Genomic DNA, 17714 nt, shown 5'->3' on the forward strand with positions numbered 1-17714 from the left:
TATTCAAAGCATGCCCAGAAAAGTGTTTGAAGGTCCCACCAGTCATTTATGCTTATTATTGTGTGTCTTTACTTTCAAGGTACAGGGTGGATCCCTTTGACGATCCCTCTCTTGTATTTCAGCAGACACAGATAGTTCAGAAGTCGTTTCTACCATAGCTGGCACAAGCTTGCGCTTTTCCTTGCTGGCAGCCTTAAAATGACAGCTTGGTCCTTGGAAGAAAAATCAAGCAAAACTAGCAGAGGATGGTTTCGATCCATCGACCTCTGGGTTATGGGCCCAGCACGCTTCCGCTGCGCCACTCTGCTGCTTTGGGAAAGTGTTCTCTTTATGCAGATGAGGAGCATTCAGCAGAGTAGCATGGGATTGGTCGGGCTCTCACCTCATTTGCCTAAGTATATCGCAAGGCATGCTGGGTATAGAAAAACTTCATCTTCCCCTCTCACAATCAGTCATAACTGAAAGTCAGACACTCTCAGGCACTAGCCGTTTCAAACCTTTATCAAGACAGCAGCTCTTGAACCCTCTATATCTCTCTCTGTGATACTAGCGCTAGCATGCTCAGGATTTGGCTTTACCTGGGTGCCAGAGATCTACCCGGTGAGGGCTGAGGCTTTTGAGCGTTTGGGAGCGTTCGGGACGTGAGTGGACGTTGGACAGGAAACTATGCAAATTTGAATCATCCAACCTTCCTGCTGCAGTGAGACGCTCTTTCCATGGACATCTGCCTCTTGGATTCCTCTCAACTTGCCTTCTGATAAAACATTTTGTGAGCCGCAGTTACCTTCGACAGCTACAAGGTGGCGCTACATGCAGGTGAGAGCACAAGTATGCACAAAATGTTAAGGACTTTTGACAGATTTATCGGTGGATCTTGTATATTTTTTTCAGAGGCTAGATATTGCCTAGAAATGCTTTCTAACATAGAGATGCTAGAGTTATAATGTCTGCCCACTGTAACATATTTATTACCAGCACATGTGAGTGGTGACTCTGCTTTATGAAACTTATCATATATCAGGACAATGAATGTAGCAGAAGGGGCGATCGAGAGGTTTGCCTACGTATTTGTTTATTTCTTTATATATGGCTGATTAATCTGTTCATGATATTTCCATTTTGTGAAATGTTGAATTAAAGTATATCCTGCTTGCAGAATATATAAGTATTTGCATTGCGTTGGCCGGGAATCGAACCCGGGTCAACTGCTTGGGAAGCAGCTATGCTCACCACTATACCACCAACGCCCTCTGACATTTGCGCTCTCGGTTCTAAATATTATGACTCAGAGATCAATGACTATCTTGCACCAGCTTCAATGGTGCATTTGGTTTAGATACCAACATGAAAAGCAGTAGAACGTTATTTGCAGAGGGTAAGGAACTGGGGATTAAAACCAAGGACAAAGCTGTGCAGAAGAGAAGAATGGAAAGCAGCAGTACAATTAATATATATATAAAACATATAGAGGCAGCAAGGGAAGCAAAGCAGGGAAGAGAAAGAGAGAACATTCCATGAAATGCCCAGGAGATAGATAAGAGCAGAACAAAAAGGGAAGAATGAAATTCAAAGCCTGCACAGAAAAGTGTTTGAAGGTCCCACCAGTCATGTATGCTTATTATTGTGTGTCTTTACTTTCAAAGTACAGGGTGGATCCTTTGACACTCCCTCTCTTGTATTTCAGCAGACACAGATAGTTGAGAAGTCTTATATCACTTAGCTGGCACAAGCTTGCGCTTTTCCTTTCCGGCAGCGTGGAAATGACAGCTTGGTCCTTGGAAGAAAAATCAAGCAAAATTAGCAGAGGATGGTTTCGATCCATCGACCTCTGGGTTATGGGCCCAGCACGCTTCCGCTGCGCCACTCTGCTCCTTTTTCAGAGTGTTCTCTTTATGCAGATGAGGAGCATTCAGGGGAGTGACGTGGGCGTTCGGGACGTGAGAGGACGATGGGCAGGAAACTGTGCAAATTTGAAGCATCCATCCTTCCTGCTGCAGTCAGAGGCTCTTTCCAAGGACATCTGCCTCTTGGATTCCTCTCAACTTGCCTTCTGATAAAACATTTTGTGAGCCGCAGTTACCTTCGGCGCCTACAAGGTGGCGCTACATTCAGGTGAGAGCACAAGTATGCCCAAAATATTGGGGACTTTTGCCAGATTTATGGATGGATTTTACATATTTTTTTCAGAGGCTAGACATTACCTAGGAATGCTTTTTAACATAGAGATGCTTTAGTTATAATGTGTGGTCGGGCCTCAGCCCGTTCATTGTCTTCCCACTGTAACATATTTATTACCAGCTCATGTGAGTGGTGACTCTGCTTTATGAAACTTATCATATAGTAGGACAATGAGTATAGCAGAAGGGGCGATCGAGATGCTTGCCTACATATTTGTTTATTTTTTATATAATGGCTGATTAATCTGTTCATGATATTTCCATTTTGTGACATGTTGCATTAAAATATATCCTGATTGCAGAATATATAAGAATTGGTACTGCGTTGGCCGGGAATCGAACCCGGGTCAACTGCTTGGAAGGCAGCTATGCTCACCACTATACCACCAACGCCCTCTGATCTGTGCAATCTCGGTTCTCAACATTACGACCCTGAGTTCAATGTCTATCTTGCACCAGCTTCAATGGTGCATTTGGTTTAGATACCAACATGAGAAGCAGTAGAAAGGTTTTAGCAGATTGTAAGGAACTGGGATTGAAACCAAGGACAAAGCTGTGAAGAAGAGAAGAATGGTAAGCAGCAGTACAAATAATGGATATGAACATATAGAGGCAGCATGGGAAGCAAAGCAGGGGAAAGAAAGAGAGAACATTCCAGGAAATGCCCAGGAGATAGATAAGAGCAGAACAAAAAGGGAAGAATGATATTCAAAGCATGCCCAGAAAAGTGTTTGAAGGTCCCACCAGTCATTTATGCTTATTATTGTGTGTCTTTACTTTCAAGGTACAGGGTGGATCCCTTTGACGATCCCTCTCTTGTATTTCAGCAGACACAGATAGTTCAGAAGTCGTTTCTACCATAGCTGGCACAAGCTTGCGCTTTTCCTTGCTGGCAGCCTTAAAATGACAGCTTGGTCCTTGGAAGAAAAATCAAGCAAAACTAGCAGAGGATGGTTTCGATCCATCGACCTCTGGGTTATGGGCCCAGCACGCTTCCGCTGCGCCACTCTGCTGCTTTGGGAAAGTGTTCTCTTTATGCAGATGAGGAGCATTCAGCAGAGTAGCATGGGATTGGTCGGGCTCTCACCTCATTTGCCTAAGTATATCGCAAGGCATGCTGGGTATAGAAAAACTTCATCTTCCCCTCTCACAATCAGTCATAACTGAAAGTCAGACACTCTCAGGCACTAGCCGTTTCAAACCTTTATCAAGACAGCAGCTCTTGAACCCTCTATATCTCTCTCTGTGATACTAGCGCTAGCATGCTCAGGATTTGGCTTTACCTGGGTGCCAGAGATCTACCCGGTGAGGGCTGAGGCTTTTGAGCGTTTGGGAGCGTTCGGGACGTGAGTGGACGTTGGACAGGAAACTATGCAAATTTGAATCATCCAACCTTCCTGCTGCAGTGAGACGCTCTTTCCATGGACATCTGCCTCTTGGATTCCTCTCAACTTGCCTTCTGATAAAACATTTTGTGAGCCGCAGTTACCTTCGACAGCTACAAGGTGGCGCTACATGCAGGTGAGAGCACAAGTATGCACAAAATGTTAAGGACTTTTGACAGATTTATCGGTGGATCTTGTATATTTTTTTCAGAGGCTAGATATTGCCTAGAAATGCTTTCTAACATAGAGATGCTAGAGTTATAATGTCTGCCCACTGTAACATATTTATTACCAGCACATGTGAGTGGTGACTCTGCTTTATGAAACTTATCATATATCAGGACAATGAATGTAGCAGAAGGGGCGATCGAGAGGTTTGCCTACGTATTTGTTTATTTCTTTATATATGGCTGATTAATCTGTTCATGATATTTCCATTTTGTGAAATGTTGAATTAAAGTATATCCTGCTTGCAGAATATATAAGTATTTGCATTGCGTTGGCCGGGAATCGAACCCGGGTCAACTGCTTGGGAAGCAGCTATGCTCACCACTATACCACCAACGCCCTCTGACATTTGCGCTCTCGGTTCTAAATATTATGACTCAGAGATCAATGACTATCTTGCACCAGCTTCAATGGTGCATTTGGTTTAGATACCAACATGAAAAGCAGTAGAACGTTATTTGCAGAGGGTAAGGAACTGGGGATTAAAACCAAGGACAAAGCTGTGCAGAAGAGAAGAATGGAAAGCAGCAGTACAATTAATATATATATAAAACATATAGAGGCAGCAAGGGAAGCAAAGCAGGGAAGAGAAAGAGAGAACATTCCATGAAATGCCCAGGAGATAGATAAGAGCAGAACAAAAAGGGAAGAATGAAATTCAAAGCCTGCACAGAAAAGTGTTTGAAGGTCCCACCAGTCATGTATGCTTATTATTGTGTGTCTTTACTTTCAAAGTACAGGGTGGATCCTTTGACACTCCCTCTCTTGTATTTCAGCAGACACAGATAGTTGAGAAGTCTTATATCACTTAGCTGGCACAAGCTTGCGCTTTTCCTTTCCGGCAGCGTGGAAATGACAGCTTGGTCCTTGGAAGAAAAATCAAGCAAAATTAGCAGAGGATGGTTTCGATCCATCGACCTCTGGGTTATGGGCCCAGCACGCTTCCGCTGCGCCACTCTGCTCCTTTTTCAGAGTGTTCTCTTTATGCAGATGAGGAGCATTCAGGGGAGTGACGTGGGCGTTCGGGACGTGAGAGGACGATGGGCAGGAAACTGTGCAAATTTGAAGCATCCATCCTTCCTGCTGCAGTCAGAGGCTCTTTCCAAGGACATCTGCCTCTTGGATTCCTCTCAACTTGCCTTCTGATAAAACATTTTGTGAGCCGCAGTTACCTTCGGCGCCTACAAGGTGGCGCTACATTCAGGTGAGAGCACAAGTATGCCCAAAATATTGGGGACTTTTGCCAGATTTATGGATGGATTTTACATATTTTTTTCAGAGGCTAGACATTACCTAGGAATGCTTTTTAACATAGAGATGCTTTAGTTATAATGTGTGGTCGGGCCTCAGCCCGTTCATTGTCTTCCCACTGTAACATATTTATTACCAGCTCATGTGAGTGGTGACTCTGCTTTATGAAACTTATCATATAGTAGGACAATGAGTATAGCAGAAGGGGCGATCGAGATGCTTGCCTACATATTTGTTTATTTTTTATATAATGGCTGATTAATCTGTTCATGATATTTCCATTTTGTGACATGTTGCATTAAAATATATCCTGATTGCAGAATATATAAGAATTGGTACTGCGTTGGCCGGGAATCGAACCCGGGTCAACTGCTTGGAAGGCAGCTATGCTCACCACTATACCACCAACGCCCTCTGATCTGTGCAATCTCGGTTCTCAACATTACGACCCTGAGTTCAATGTCTATCTTGCACCAGCTTCAATGGTGCATTTGGTTTAGATACCAACATGAGAAGCAGTAGAAAGGTTTTAGCAGATTGTAAGGAACTGGGATTGAAACCAAGGACAAAGCTGTGAAGAAGAGAAGAATGGTAAGCAGCAGTACAAATAATGGATATGAACATATAGAGGCAGCATGGGAAGCAAAGCAGGGGAAAGAAAGAGAGAACATTCCAGGAAATGCCCAGGAGATAGATAAGAGCAGAACAAAAAGGGAAGAATGATATTCAAAGCATGCCCAGAAAAGTGTTTGAAGGTCCCACCAGTCATTTATGCTTATTATTGTGTGTCTTTACTTTCAAGGTACAGGGTGGATCCCTTTGACGATCCCTCTCTTGTATTTCAGCAGACACAGATAGTTCAGAAGTCGTTTCTACCATAGCTGGCACAAGCTTGCGCTTTTCCTTGCTGGCAGCCTTAAAATGACAGCTTGGTCCTTGGAAGAAAAATCAAGCAAAACTAGCAGAGGATGGTTTCGATCCATCGACCTCTGGGTTATGGGCCCAGCACGCTTCCGCTGCGCCACTCTGCTGCTTTGGGAAAGTGTTCTCTTTATGCAGATGAGGAGCATTCAGCAGAGTAGCATGGGATTGGTCGGGCTCTCACCTCATTTGCCTAAGTATATCGCAAGGCATGCTGGGTATAGAAAAACTTCATCTTCCCCTCTCACAATCAGTCATAACTGAAAGTCAGACACTCTCAGGCACTAGCCGTTTCAAACCTTTATCAAGACAGCAGCTCTTGAACCCTCTATATCTCTCTCTGTGATACTAGCGCTAGCATGCTCAGGATTTGGCTTTACCTGGGTGCCAGAGATCTACCCGGTGAGGGCTGAGGCTTTTGAGCGTTTGGGAGCGTTCGGGACGTGAGTGGACGTTGGACAGGAAACTATGCAAATTTGAATCATCCAACCTTCCTGCTGCAGTGAGACGCTCTTTCCATGGACATCTGCCTCTTGGATTCCTCTCAACTTGCCTTCTGATAAAACATTTTGTGAGCCGCAGTTACCTTCGACAGCTACAAGGTGGCGCTACATGCAGGTGAGAGCACAAGTATGCACAAAATGTTAAGGACTTTTGACAGATTTATCGGTGGATCTTGTATATTTTTTTCAGAGGCTAGATATTGCCTAGAAATGCTTTCTAACATAGAGATGCTAGAGTTATAATGTCTGCCCACTGTAACATATTTATTACCAGCACATGTGAGTGGTGACTCTGCTTTATGAAACTTATCATATATCAGGACAATGAATGTAGCAGAAGGGGCGATCGAGAGGTTTGCCTACGTATTTGTTTATTTCTTTATATATGGCTGATTAATCTGTTCATGATATTTCCATTTTGTGAAATGTTGAATTAAAGTATATCCTGCTTGCAGAATATATAAGTATTTGCATTGCGTTGGCCGGGAATCGAACCCGGGTCAACTGCTTGGGAAGCAGCTATGCTCACCACTATACCACCAACGCCCTCTGACATTTGCGCTCTCGGTTCTAAATATTATGACTCAGAGATCAATGACTATCTTGCACCAGCTTCAATGGTGCATTTGGTTTAGATACCAACATGAAAAGCAGTAGAACGTTATTTGCAGAGGGTAAGGAACTGGGGATTAAAACCAAGGACAAAGCTGTGCAGAAGAGAAGAATGGAAAGCAGCAGTACAATTAATATATATATAAAACATATAGAGGCAGCAAGGGAAGCAAAGCAGGGAAGAGAAAGAGAGAACATTCCATGAAATGCCCAGGAGATAGATAAGAGCAGAACAAAAAGGGAAGAATGAAATTCAAAGCCTGCACAGAAAAGTGTTTGAAGGTCCCACCAGTCATGTATGCTTATTATTGTGTGTCTTTACTTTCAAAGTACAGGGTGGATCCTTTGACACTCCCTCTCTTGTATTTCAGCAGACACAGATAGTTGAGAAGTCTTATATCACTTAGCTGGCACAAGCTTGCGCTTTTCCTTTCCGGCAGCGTGGAAATGACAGCTTGGTCCTTGGAAGAAAAATCAAGCAAAATTAGCAGAGGATGGTTTCGATCCATCGACCTCTGGGTTATGGGCCCAGCACGCTTCCGCTGCGCCACTCTGCTCCTTTTTCAGAGTGTTCTCTTTATGCAGATGAGGAGCATTCAGGGGAGTGACGTGGGCGTTCGGGACGTGAGAGGACGATGGGCAGGAAACTGTGCAAATTTGAAGCATCCATCCTTCCTGCTGCAGTCAGAGGCTCTTTCCAAGGACATCTGCCTCTTGGATTCCTCTCAACTTGCCTTCTGATAAAACATTTTGTGAGCCGCAGTTACCTTCGGCGCCTACAAGGTGGCGCTACATTCAGGTGAGAGCACAAGTATGCCCAAAATATTGGGGACTTTTGCCAGATTTATGGATGGATTTTACATATTTTTTTCAGAGGCTAGACATTACCTAGGAATGCTTTTTAACATAGAGATGCTTTAGTTATAATGTGTGGTCGGGCCTCAGCCCGTTCATTGTCTTCCCACTGTAACATATTTATTACCAGCTCATGTGAGTGGTGACTCTGCTTTATGAAACTTATCATATAGTAGGACAATGAGTATAGCAGAAGGGGCGATCGAGATGCTTGCCTACATATTTGTTTATTTTTTATATAATGGCTGATTAATCTGTTCATGATATTTCCATTTTGTGACATGTTGCATTAAAATATATCCTGATTGCAGAATATATAAGAATTGGTACTGCGTTGGCCGGGAATCGAACCCGGGTCAACTGCTTGGAAGGCAGCTATGCTCACCACTATACCACCAACGCCCTCTGATCTGTGCAATCTCGGTTCTCAACATTACGACCCTGAGTTCAATGTCTATCTTGCACCAGCTTCAATGGTGCATTTGGTTTAGATACCAACATGAGAAGCAGTAGAAAGGTTTTAGCAGATTGTAAGGAACTGGGATTGAAACCAAGGACAAAGCTGTGAAGAAGAGAAGAATGGTAAGCAGCAGTACAAATAATGGATATGAACATATAGAGGCAGCATGGGAAGCAAAGCAGGGGAAAGAAAGAGAGAACATTCCAGGAAATGCCCAGGAGATAGATAAGAGCAGAACAAAAAGGGAAGAATGATATTCAAAGCATGCCCAGAAAAGTGTTTGAAGGTCCCACCAGTCATTTATGCTTATTATTGTGTGTCTTTACTTTCAAGGTACAGGGTGGATCCCTTTGACGATCCCTCTCTTGTATTTCAGCAGACACAGATAGTTCAGAAGTCGTTTCTACCATAGCTGGCACAAGCTTGCGCTTTTCCTTGCTGGCAGCCTTAAAATGACAGCTTGGTCCTTGGAAGAAAAATCAAGCAAAACTAGCAGAGGATGGTTTCGATCCATCGACCTCTGGGTTATGGGCCCAGCACGCTTCCGCTGCGCCACTCTGCTGCTTTGGGAAAGTGTTCTCTTTATGCAGATGAGGAGCATTCAGCAGAGTAGCATGGGATTGGTCGGGCTCTCACCTCATTTGCCTAAGTATATCGCAAGGCATGCTGGGTATAGAAAAACTTCATCTTCCCCTCTCACAATCAGTCATAACTGAAAGTCAGACACTCTCAGGCACTAGCCGTTTCAAACCTTTATCAAGACAGCAGCTCTTGAACCCTCTATATCTCTCTCTGTGATACTAGCGCTAGCATGCTCAGGATTTGGCTTTACCTGGGTGCCAGAGATCTACCCGGTGAGGGCTGAGGCTTTTGAGCGTTTGGGAGCGTTCGGGACGTGAGTGGACGTTGGACAGGAAACTATGCAAATTTGAATCATCCAACCTTCCTGCTGCAGTGAGACGCTCTTTCCATGGACATCTGCCTCTTGGATTCCTCTCAACTTGCCTTCTGATAAAACATTTTGTGAGCCGCAGTTACCTTCGACAGCTACAAGGCGGCGCTACATGCAGGTGAGAGCACAAGTATGCACAAAATGTTAAGGACTTTTGACAGATTTATCGGTGGATCTTGTATATTTTTTTCAGAGGCTAGATATTGCCTAGAAATGCTTTCTAACATAGAGATGCTAGAGTTATAATGTCTGCCCACTGTAACATATTTATTACCAGCACATGTGAGTGGTGACTCTGCTTTATGAAACTTATCATATATCAGGACAATGAATGTAGCAGAAGGGGCGATCGAGAGGTTTGCCTACGTATTTGTTTATTTCTTTATATATGGCTGATTAATCTGTTCATGATATTTCCATTTTGTGAAATGTTGAATTAAAGTATATCCTGCTTGCAGAATATATAAGTATTTGCATTGCGTTGGCCGGGAATCGAACCCGGGTCAACTGCTTGGGAAGCAGCTATGCTCACCACTATACCACCAACGCCCTCTGACATTTGCGCTCTCGGTTCTAAATATTATGACTCAGAGATCAATGACTATCTTGCACCAGCTTCAATGGTGCATTTGGTTTAGATACCAACATGAAAAGCAGTAGAACGTTATTTGCAGAGGGTAAGGAACTGGGGATTAAAACCAAGGACAAAGCTGTGCAGAAGAGAAGAATGGAAAGCAGCAGTACAATTAATATATATATAAAACATATAGAGGCAGCAAGGGAAGCAAAGCAGGGAAGAGAAAGAGAGAACATTCCATGAAATGCCCAGGAGATAGATAAGAGCAGAACAAAAAGGGAAGAATGAAATTCAAAGCCTGCACAGAAAAGTGTTTGAAGGTCCCACCAGTCATGTATGCTTATTATTGTGTGTCTTTACTTTCAAAGTACAGGGTGGATCCTTTGACACTCCCTCTCTTGTATTTCAGCAGACACAGATAGTTGAGAAGTCTTATATCACTTAGCTGGCACAAGCTTGCGCTTTTCCTTTCCGGCAGCGTGGAAATGACAGCTTGGTCCTTGGAAGAAAAATCAAGCAAAATTAGCAGAGGATGGTTTCGATCCATCGACCTCTGGGTTATGGGCCCAGCACGCTTCCGCTGCGCCACTCTGCTCCTTTTTCAGAGTGTTCTCTTTATGCAGATGAGGAGCATTCAGGGGAGTGACGTGGGCGTTCGGGACGTGAGAGGACGATGGGCAGGAAACTGTGCAAATTTGAAGCATCCATCCTTCCTGCTGCAGTCAGAGGCTCTTTCCAAGGACATCTGCCTCTTGGATTCCTCTCAACTTGCCTTCTGATAAAACATTTTGTGAGCCGCAGTTACCTTCGGCGCCTACAAGGTGGCGCTACATTCAGGTGAGAGCACAAGTATGCCCAAAATATTGGGGACTTTTGCCAGATTTATGGATGGATTTTACATATTTTTTTCAGAGGCTAGACATTACCTAGGAATGCTTTTTAACATAGAGATGCTTTAGTTATAATGTGTGGTCGGGCCTCAGCCCGTTCATTGTCTTCCCACTGTAACATATTTATTACCAGCTCATGTGAGTGGTGACTCTGCTTTATGAAACTTATCATATAGTAGGACAATGAGTATAGCAGAAGGGGCGATCGAGATGCTTGCCTACATATTTGTTTATTTTTTATATAATGGCTGATTAATCTGTTCATGATATTTCCATTTTGTGACATGTTGCATTAAAATATATCCTGATTGCAGAATATATAAGAATTGGTACTGCGTTGGCCGGGAATCGAACCCGGGTCAACTGCTTGGAAGGCAGCTATGCTCACCACTATACCACCAACGCCCTCTGATCTGTGCAATCTCGGTTCTCAACATTACGACCCTGAGTTCAATGTCTATCTTGCACCAGCTTCAATGGTGCATTTGGTTTAGATACCAACATGAGAAGCAGTAGAAAGGTTTTAGCAGATTGTAAGGAACTGGGATTGAAACCAAGGACAAAGCTGTGAAGAAGAGAAGAATGGTAAGCAGCAGTACAAATAATGGATATGAACATATAGAGGCAGCATGGGAAGCAAAGCAGGGGAAAGAAAGAGAGAACATTCCAGGAAATGCCCAGGAGATAGATAAGAGCAGAACAAAAAGGGAAGAATGATATTCAAAGCATGCCCAGAAAAGTGTTTGAAGGTCCCACCAGTCATTTATGCTTATTATTGTGTGTCTTTACTTTCAAGGTACAGGGTGGATCCCTTTGACGATCCCTCTCTTGTATTTCAGCAGACACAGATAGTTCAGAAGTCGTTTCTACCATAGCTGGCACAAGCTTGCGCTTTTCCTTGCTGGCAGCCTTAAAATGACAGCTTGGTCCTTGGAAGAAAAATCAAGCAAAACTAGCAGAGGATGGTTTCGATCCATCGACCTCTGGGTTATGGGCCCAGCACGCTTCCGCTGCGCCACTCTGCTGCTTTGGGAAAGTGTTCTCTTTATGCAGATGAGGAGCATTCAGCAGAGTAGCATGGGATTGGTCGGGCTCTCACCTCATTTGCCTAAGTATATCGCAAGGCATGCTGGGTATAGAAAAACTTCATCTTCCCCTCTCACAATCAGTCATAACTGAAAGTCAGACACTCTCAGGCACTAGCCGTTTCAAACCTTTATCAAGACAGCAGCTCTTGAACCCTCTATATCTCTCTCTGTGATACTAGCGCTAGCATGCTCAGGATTTGGCTTTACCTGGGTGCCAGAGATCTACCCGGTGAGGGCTTGCCCGGTGTGAGGCTTTTGAGCGTTTGGGAGCGTTCGGGACGTGAGTGGACGTTGGACAGGAAACTATGCAAATTTGAATCATCCAACCTTCCTGCTGCAGTGAGACGCTCTTTCCATGGACATCTGCCTCTTGGATTCCTCTCAACTTGCCTTCTGATAAAACATTTTGTGAGCCGCAGTTACCTTCGACAGCTACAAGGTGGCACTACATGCAGGTGAGAGCACAAGTATGCACAAAATGTTAAGGACTTTTGACAGATTTATCGGTGGATCTTGTATATTTTTTTCAGAGGCTAGATATTGCCTAGAAATGCTTTCTAACATAGAGATGCTAGAGTTATAATGTCTGCCCACTGTAACATATTTATTACCAGCACATGTGAGTGGTGACTCTGCTTTATGAAACTTATCATATATTAGGACAATGAATGTAGCAGAAGGGGCGATCGAGAGGTTTGCCTACGTATTTGTTTATTTCTTTATATATGGCTGATTAATCTGTTCATGATATTTCCATTTTGTGAAATGTTGAATTAAAGTATATCCTGCTTGCAGAATATATAAGTATTTGCATTGCGTTGGCCGGGAATCGAACCCGGGTCAACTGCTTGGGAAGCAGCTATGCTCACCACTATACCACCAACGCCCTCTGACATTTGCGCTCTCGGTTCTAAATATTATGACTCAGAGATCAATGACTATCTTGCACCAGCTTCAATGGTGCATTTGGTTTAGATACCAACATGAAAAGCAGTAGAACGTTATTTGCAGAGGGTAAGGAACTGGGGATTAAAACCAAGGACAAAGCTGTGCAGAAGAGAAGAATGGAAAGCAGCAGTACAATTAATATATATATAAAACATATAGAGGCAGCAAGGGAAGCAAAGCAGGGAAGAGAAAGAGAGAACATTCCATGAAATGCCCAGGAGATAGATAAGAGCAGAACAAAAAGGGAAGAATGAAATTCAAAGCCTGCACAGAAAAGTGTTTGAAGGTCCCACCAGTCATGTATGCTTACTATTGTGTGTCTTTACTTTCAAAGTACAGGGTGGATCCTTTGACACTCCCTCTCTTGTATTTCAGCAGACACAGATAGTTGAGAAGTCTTATATCACTTAGCTGGCACAAGCTTGCGCTTTTCCTTTCCGGCAGCGTGGAAATGACAGCTTGGTCCTTGGAAGAAAAATCAAGCAAAATTAGCAGAGGATGGTTTCGATCCATCGACCTCTGGGTTATGGGCCCAGCACGCTTCCGCTGCGCCACTCTGCTCCTTTTTCAGAGTGTTCTCTTTATGCAGATGAGGAGCATTCAGGGGAGTGACGTGGGCGTTCGGGACGTGAGAGGACGATGGGCAGGAAACTGTGCAAATTTGAAGCATCCATCCTTCCTGCTGCAGTCAGAGGCTCTTTCCAAGGACATCTGCCTCTTGGATTCCTCTCAACTTGCCTTCTGATAAAACATTTTGTGAGCCGCAGTTACCTTCGGCGCCTACAAGGTGGCGCTACATTCAGGTGAGAGCACAAGTATGCCCAAAATATTGGGGACTTTTGCCAGATTTATGGATGGATTTTACATATTTTTTTCAGAGGCTAGACATTACCTAGGAATGCTTTTTAACATAGAGATGCTTTAGTTATAATGTGTGGTCGGGCCTCAGCCCGTTCATTGTCTTCCCACTGTAACATATTTATTACCAGCTCATGTGAGTGGTGACTCTGCTTTATGAAACTTATCATATAGTAGGACAATGAGTATAGCAGAAGGGGCGATCGAGATGCTTGCCTACATATTTGTTTATTTTTTATATAATGGCTGATTAATCTGTTCATGATATTTCCATTTTGTGACATGTTGCATTAAAATATATCCTGATTGCAGAATATATAAGAATTGGTACTGCGTTGGCCGGGAATCGAACCCGGGTCAACTGCTTGGAAGGCAGCTATGCTCACCACTATACCACCAACGCCCTCTGATCTGTGCAATCTCGGTTCTCAACATTACGACCCTGAGTTCAATGTCTATCTTGCACCAGCTTCAATGGTGCATTTGGTTTAGATACCAACATGAGAAGCAGTAGAAAGGTTTTAGCAGATTGTAAGGAACTGGGATTGAAACCAAGGACAAAGCTGTGAAGAAGAGAAGAATGGTAAGCAGCAGTACAAATAATGGATATGAACATATAGAGGCAGCATGGGAAGCAAAGCAGGGGAAAGAAAGAGAGAACATTCCAGGAAATGCCCAGGAGATAGATAAGAGCAGAACAAAAAGGGAAGAATGATATTCAAAGCATGCCCAGAAAAGTGTTTGAAGGTCCCACCAGTCATTTATGCTTATTATTGTGTGTCTTTACTTTCAAGGTACAGGGTGGATCCCTTTGACGATCCCTCTCTTGTATTTCAGCAGACACAGATAGTTCAGAAGTCGTTTCTACCATAGCTGGCACAAGCTTGCGCTTTTCCTTGCTGGCAGCCTTAAAATGACAGCTTGGTCCTTGGAAGAAAAATCAAGCAAAACTAGCAGAGGATGGTTTCGATCCATCGACCTCTGGGTTATGGGCCCAGCACGCTTCCGCTGCGCCACTCTGCTGCTTTGGGAAAGTGTTCTCTTTATGCAGATGAGGAGCATTCAGCAGAGTAGCATGGGATTGGTCGGGCTCTCACCTCATTTGCCTAAGTATATCGCAAGGCATGCTGGGTATAGAAAAACTTCATCTTCCCCTCTCACAATCAGTCATAACTGAAAGTCAGACACTCTCAGGCACTAGCCGTTTCAAACCTTTATCAAGACAGCAGCTCTTGAACCCTCTATATCTCTCTCTGTGATACTAGCGCTAGCATGCTCAGGATTTGGCTTTACCTGGGTGCCAGAGATCTACCCGGTGAGGGCTTGCCCGGTGTGAGGCTTTTGAGCGTTTGGGAGCGTTCGGGACGTGAGTGGACGTTGGACAGGAAACTATGCAAATTTGAATCATCCAACCTTCCTGCTGCAGTGAGACGCTCTTTCCATGGACATCTGCCTCTTGGATTCCTCTCAACTTGCCTTCTGATAAAACATTTTGTGAGCCGCAGTTACCTTCGACAGCTACAAGGTGGCGCTACATGCAGGTGAGAGCACAAGTATGCACAAAATGTTAAGGACTTTTGACAGATTTATCGGTGGATCTTGTATATTTTTTTCAGAGGCTAGATATTGCCTAGAAATGCTTTCTAACATAGAGATGCTAGAGTTATAATGTCTGCCCACTGTAACATATTTATTACCAGCACATGTGAGTGGTGACTCTGCTTTATGAAACTTATCATATATTAGGACAATGAATGTAGCAGAAGGGGCGATCGAGAGGTTTGCCTACGTATTTGTTTATTTCTTTATATATGGCTGATTAATCTGTTCATGATATTTCCATTTTGTGAAATGTTGAATTAAAGTATATCCTGCTTGCAGAATATATAAGTATTTGCATTGCGTTGGCCGGGAATCGAACCCGGGTCAACTGCTTGGGAAGCAGCTATGCTCACCACTATACCACCAACGCCCTCTGACATTTGCGCTCTCGGTTCTAAATATTATGACTCAGAGATCAATGACTATCTTGCACCAGCTTCAATGGTGCATTTGGTTTAGATACCAACATGAAAAGCAGTAGAACGTTATTTGCAGAGGGTAAGGAACTGGGGATTAAAACCAAGGACAAAGCTGTGCAGAAGAGAAGAATGGAAAGCAGCAGTACAATTAATATATATATAAAACATATAGAGGCAGCAAGGGAAGCAAAGCAGGGAAGAGAAAGAGAGAACATTCCATGAAATGCCCAGGAGATAGATAAGAGCAGAACAAAAAGGGAAGAATGAAATTCAAAGCCTGCACAGAAAAGTGTTTGAAGGTCCCACCAGTCATGTATGCTTATTATTGTGTGTCTTTACTTTCAAAGTACAGGGTGGATCCTTTGACACTCCCTCTCTTGTATTTCAGCAGACACAGATAGTTGAGAAGTCTTATATCACTTAGCTGGCACAAGCTTGCGCTTTTCCTTTCCGGCAGCGTGGAAATGACAGCTTGGTCCTTGGAAGAAAAATCAAGCAAAATTAGCAGAGGATGGTTTCGATCCATCGACCTCTGGGTTATGGGCCCAGCACGCTTCCGCTGCGCCACTCTGCTCCTTTTTCAGAGTGTTCTCTTTATGCAGATGAGGAGCATTCAGGGGAGTGACGTGGGCGTTCGGGACGTGAGAGGACGATGGGCAGGAAACTGTGCAAATTTGAAGCATCCATCCTTCCTGCTGCAGTCAGAGGCTCTTTCCAAGGACATCTGCCTCTTGGATTCCTCTCAACTTGCCTTCTGATAAAACATTTTGTGAGCCGCAGTTACCTTCGGCGCCTACAAGGTGGCGCTACATTCAGGTGAGAGCACAAGTATGCCCAAAATATTGGGGACTTTTGCCAGATTTATGGATGGATTTTACATATTTTTTTCAGAGGCTAGACATTACCTAGGAATGCTTTTTAACATAGAGATGCTTTAGTTATAATGTGTGGTCGGGCCTCAGCCCGTTCATTGTCTTCCCACTGTAACATATTTATTACCAGCTCATGTGAGTGGTGACTCTGCTTTATGAAACTTATCATATAGTAGGACAATGAGTATAGCTGAAGGGGCGATCGAGATGCTTGCCTACATATTTGTTTATTTTTTATATAAGGGCTGATTAATCTGTTCATGATATTTCCATTTTGTGACATGTTGCATTAAAATATATCCTGATTGTAGAATATATAAGAATTGGTACTGCGTTGGCCGGGAATCGAACCCGGGTCAACTGCTTGGAAGGCAGCTATGCTCACCACTATACCACCAACGCCCTCTGATCTGTGCAAGCTCGGTTCTCAACATTACGACCCTGAGTTCAATGTCTATCTTGCACCAGCTTCAATGGTGCATTTGGTTTAGATACCAACATGAGAAGCAGTAGAAAGGTTTTAGCAGATTGTAAGGAACTGGGATTGAAACCAAGGACAAAGCTGTGAAGAAGAGAAGAATGGTAAGCAGCAGTACAAATAATGGATATGAACATATAGAGGCAGCATGGGAAGCAAAGCAGGGGAAAGAAAGAGAGAACATTCCAGGAAATGCCCAGGAGATAGATAAGAGCAGAACAAAAAGGGAAGAATGATATTCAAAGCATGCCCAGAAAAGTGTTTGAAGGTCCCACCAGTCATTTATGCTTATTATTGTGTGTCTTTACTTTCAAGGTACAGGGTGGATCCCTTTGACGATCCCTCTCTTGTATTTCAGCAGACACAGATAGTTCAGAAGTCGTTTCTACCATAGCTGGCACAAGCTTGCGCTTTTCCTTGCTGGCAGCCTTAAAATGACAGCTTGGTCCTTGGAAGAAAAATCAAGCAAAACTAGCAGAGGATGGTTTCGATCCATCGACCTCTGGGTTATGGGCCCAGCACGCTTCCGCTGCGCCACTCTGCTGCTTTGGGAAAGTGTTCTCTTTATGCAGATGAGGAGCATTCAGCAGAGTAGCATGGGATTGGTCGGGCTCTCACCTCATTTGCCTAAGTATATC

General features: G+C 43.7%; 25 non-coding genes across 25 annotated transcripts; all 25 read right to left on the minus strand.

The window, feature by feature from the left end:
- Positions 1-236: 236 nt before the first annotated feature.
- Positions 237-308, minus strand: TRNAM-CAU (transfer RNA methionine (anticodon CAU)). Its single transcript has one exon. It is a non-coding gene; the product is annotated as a tRNA-Met (tRNA).
- An 867-nt stretch (positions 309-1175) lies between these two features.
- On the minus strand, positions 1176-1247 carry TRNAG-CCC (transfer RNA glycine (anticodon CCC)). The gene has a single exon. It is a non-coding gene; the product is annotated as a tRNA-Gly (tRNA).
- Positions 1248-1798: 551 nt separating this feature from the next.
- On the minus strand, positions 1799-1870 carry TRNAM-CAU (transfer RNA methionine (anticodon CAU)). Its single transcript has one exon. It is a non-coding gene; the product is annotated as a tRNA-Met (tRNA).
- A 628-nt stretch (positions 1871-2498) lies between these two features.
- TRNAG-UCC (transfer RNA glycine (anticodon UCC)) lies at positions 2499-2570 on the minus strand. Its single transcript has one exon. It is a non-coding gene; the product is annotated as a tRNA-Gly (tRNA).
- A 548-nt stretch (positions 2571-3118) lies between these two features.
- TRNAM-CAU (transfer RNA methionine (anticodon CAU)) lies at positions 3119-3190 on the minus strand. The gene has a single exon. It is a non-coding gene; the product is annotated as a tRNA-Met (tRNA).
- An 867-nt stretch (positions 3191-4057) lies between these two features.
- TRNAG-CCC (transfer RNA glycine (anticodon CCC)) lies at positions 4058-4129 on the minus strand. Its single transcript has one exon. It is a non-coding gene; the product is annotated as a tRNA-Gly (tRNA).
- Positions 4130-4680: 551 nt separating this feature from the next.
- On the minus strand, positions 4681-4752 carry TRNAM-CAU (transfer RNA methionine (anticodon CAU)). Its single transcript has one exon. It is a non-coding gene; the product is annotated as a tRNA-Met (tRNA).
- Positions 4753-5380: 628 nt separating this feature from the next.
- On the minus strand, positions 5381-5452 carry TRNAG-UCC (transfer RNA glycine (anticodon UCC)). Its single transcript has one exon. It is a non-coding gene; the product is annotated as a tRNA-Gly (tRNA).
- Positions 5453-6000: 548 nt separating this feature from the next.
- On the minus strand, positions 6001-6072 carry TRNAM-CAU (transfer RNA methionine (anticodon CAU)). Its single transcript has one exon. It is a non-coding gene; the product is annotated as a tRNA-Met (tRNA).
- An 867-nt stretch (positions 6073-6939) lies between these two features.
- Positions 6940-7011, minus strand: TRNAG-CCC (transfer RNA glycine (anticodon CCC)). Its single transcript has one exon. It is a non-coding gene; the product is annotated as a tRNA-Gly (tRNA).
- A 551-nt stretch (positions 7012-7562) lies between these two features.
- TRNAM-CAU (transfer RNA methionine (anticodon CAU)) lies at positions 7563-7634 on the minus strand. The gene has a single exon. It is a non-coding gene; the product is annotated as a tRNA-Met (tRNA).
- Positions 7635-8262: 628 nt separating this feature from the next.
- TRNAG-UCC (transfer RNA glycine (anticodon UCC)) lies at positions 8263-8334 on the minus strand. Its single transcript has one exon. It is a non-coding gene; the product is annotated as a tRNA-Gly (tRNA).
- Positions 8335-8882: 548 nt separating this feature from the next.
- Positions 8883-8954, minus strand: TRNAM-CAU (transfer RNA methionine (anticodon CAU)). The gene has a single exon. It is a non-coding gene; the product is annotated as a tRNA-Met (tRNA).
- Positions 8955-9821: 867 nt separating this feature from the next.
- On the minus strand, positions 9822-9893 carry TRNAG-CCC (transfer RNA glycine (anticodon CCC)). Its single transcript has one exon. It is a non-coding gene; the product is annotated as a tRNA-Gly (tRNA).
- Positions 9894-10444: 551 nt separating this feature from the next.
- TRNAM-CAU (transfer RNA methionine (anticodon CAU)) lies at positions 10445-10516 on the minus strand. Its single transcript has one exon. It is a non-coding gene; the product is annotated as a tRNA-Met (tRNA).
- A 628-nt stretch (positions 10517-11144) lies between these two features.
- TRNAG-UCC (transfer RNA glycine (anticodon UCC)) lies at positions 11145-11216 on the minus strand. The gene has a single exon. It is a non-coding gene; the product is annotated as a tRNA-Gly (tRNA).
- A 548-nt stretch (positions 11217-11764) lies between these two features.
- On the minus strand, positions 11765-11836 carry TRNAM-CAU (transfer RNA methionine (anticodon CAU)). Its single transcript has one exon. It is a non-coding gene; the product is annotated as a tRNA-Met (tRNA).
- An 877-nt stretch (positions 11837-12713) lies between these two features.
- On the minus strand, positions 12714-12785 carry TRNAG-CCC (transfer RNA glycine (anticodon CCC)). The gene has a single exon. It is a non-coding gene; the product is annotated as a tRNA-Gly (tRNA).
- Positions 12786-13336: 551 nt separating this feature from the next.
- Positions 13337-13408, minus strand: TRNAM-CAU (transfer RNA methionine (anticodon CAU)). Its single transcript has one exon. It is a non-coding gene; the product is annotated as a tRNA-Met (tRNA).
- Positions 13409-14036: 628 nt separating this feature from the next.
- Positions 14037-14108, minus strand: TRNAG-UCC (transfer RNA glycine (anticodon UCC)). The gene has a single exon. It is a non-coding gene; the product is annotated as a tRNA-Gly (tRNA).
- A 548-nt stretch (positions 14109-14656) lies between these two features.
- TRNAM-CAU (transfer RNA methionine (anticodon CAU)) lies at positions 14657-14728 on the minus strand. The gene has a single exon. It is a non-coding gene; the product is annotated as a tRNA-Met (tRNA).
- Positions 14729-15605: 877 nt separating this feature from the next.
- TRNAG-CCC (transfer RNA glycine (anticodon CCC)) lies at positions 15606-15677 on the minus strand. Its single transcript has one exon. It is a non-coding gene; the product is annotated as a tRNA-Gly (tRNA).
- Positions 15678-16228: 551 nt separating this feature from the next.
- TRNAM-CAU (transfer RNA methionine (anticodon CAU)) lies at positions 16229-16300 on the minus strand. Its single transcript has one exon. It is a non-coding gene; the product is annotated as a tRNA-Met (tRNA).
- Positions 16301-16928: 628 nt separating this feature from the next.
- On the minus strand, positions 16929-17000 carry TRNAG-UCC (transfer RNA glycine (anticodon UCC)). The gene has a single exon. It is a non-coding gene; the product is annotated as a tRNA-Gly (tRNA).
- Positions 17001-17548: 548 nt separating this feature from the next.
- Positions 17549-17620, minus strand: TRNAM-CAU (transfer RNA methionine (anticodon CAU)). The gene has a single exon. It is a non-coding gene; the product is annotated as a tRNA-Met (tRNA).
- Positions 17621-17714: the final 94 nt, after the last annotated feature.

This window comes from Lissotriton helveticus, chromosome 11 (assembly GCF_964261635.1).
Source record: "Lissotriton helveticus chromosome 11, aLisHel1.1, whole genome shotgun sequence".
Lineage (NCBI taxonomy): Eukaryota > Metazoa > Chordata > Amphibia > Caudata > Salamandridae > Lissotriton > Lissotriton helveticus.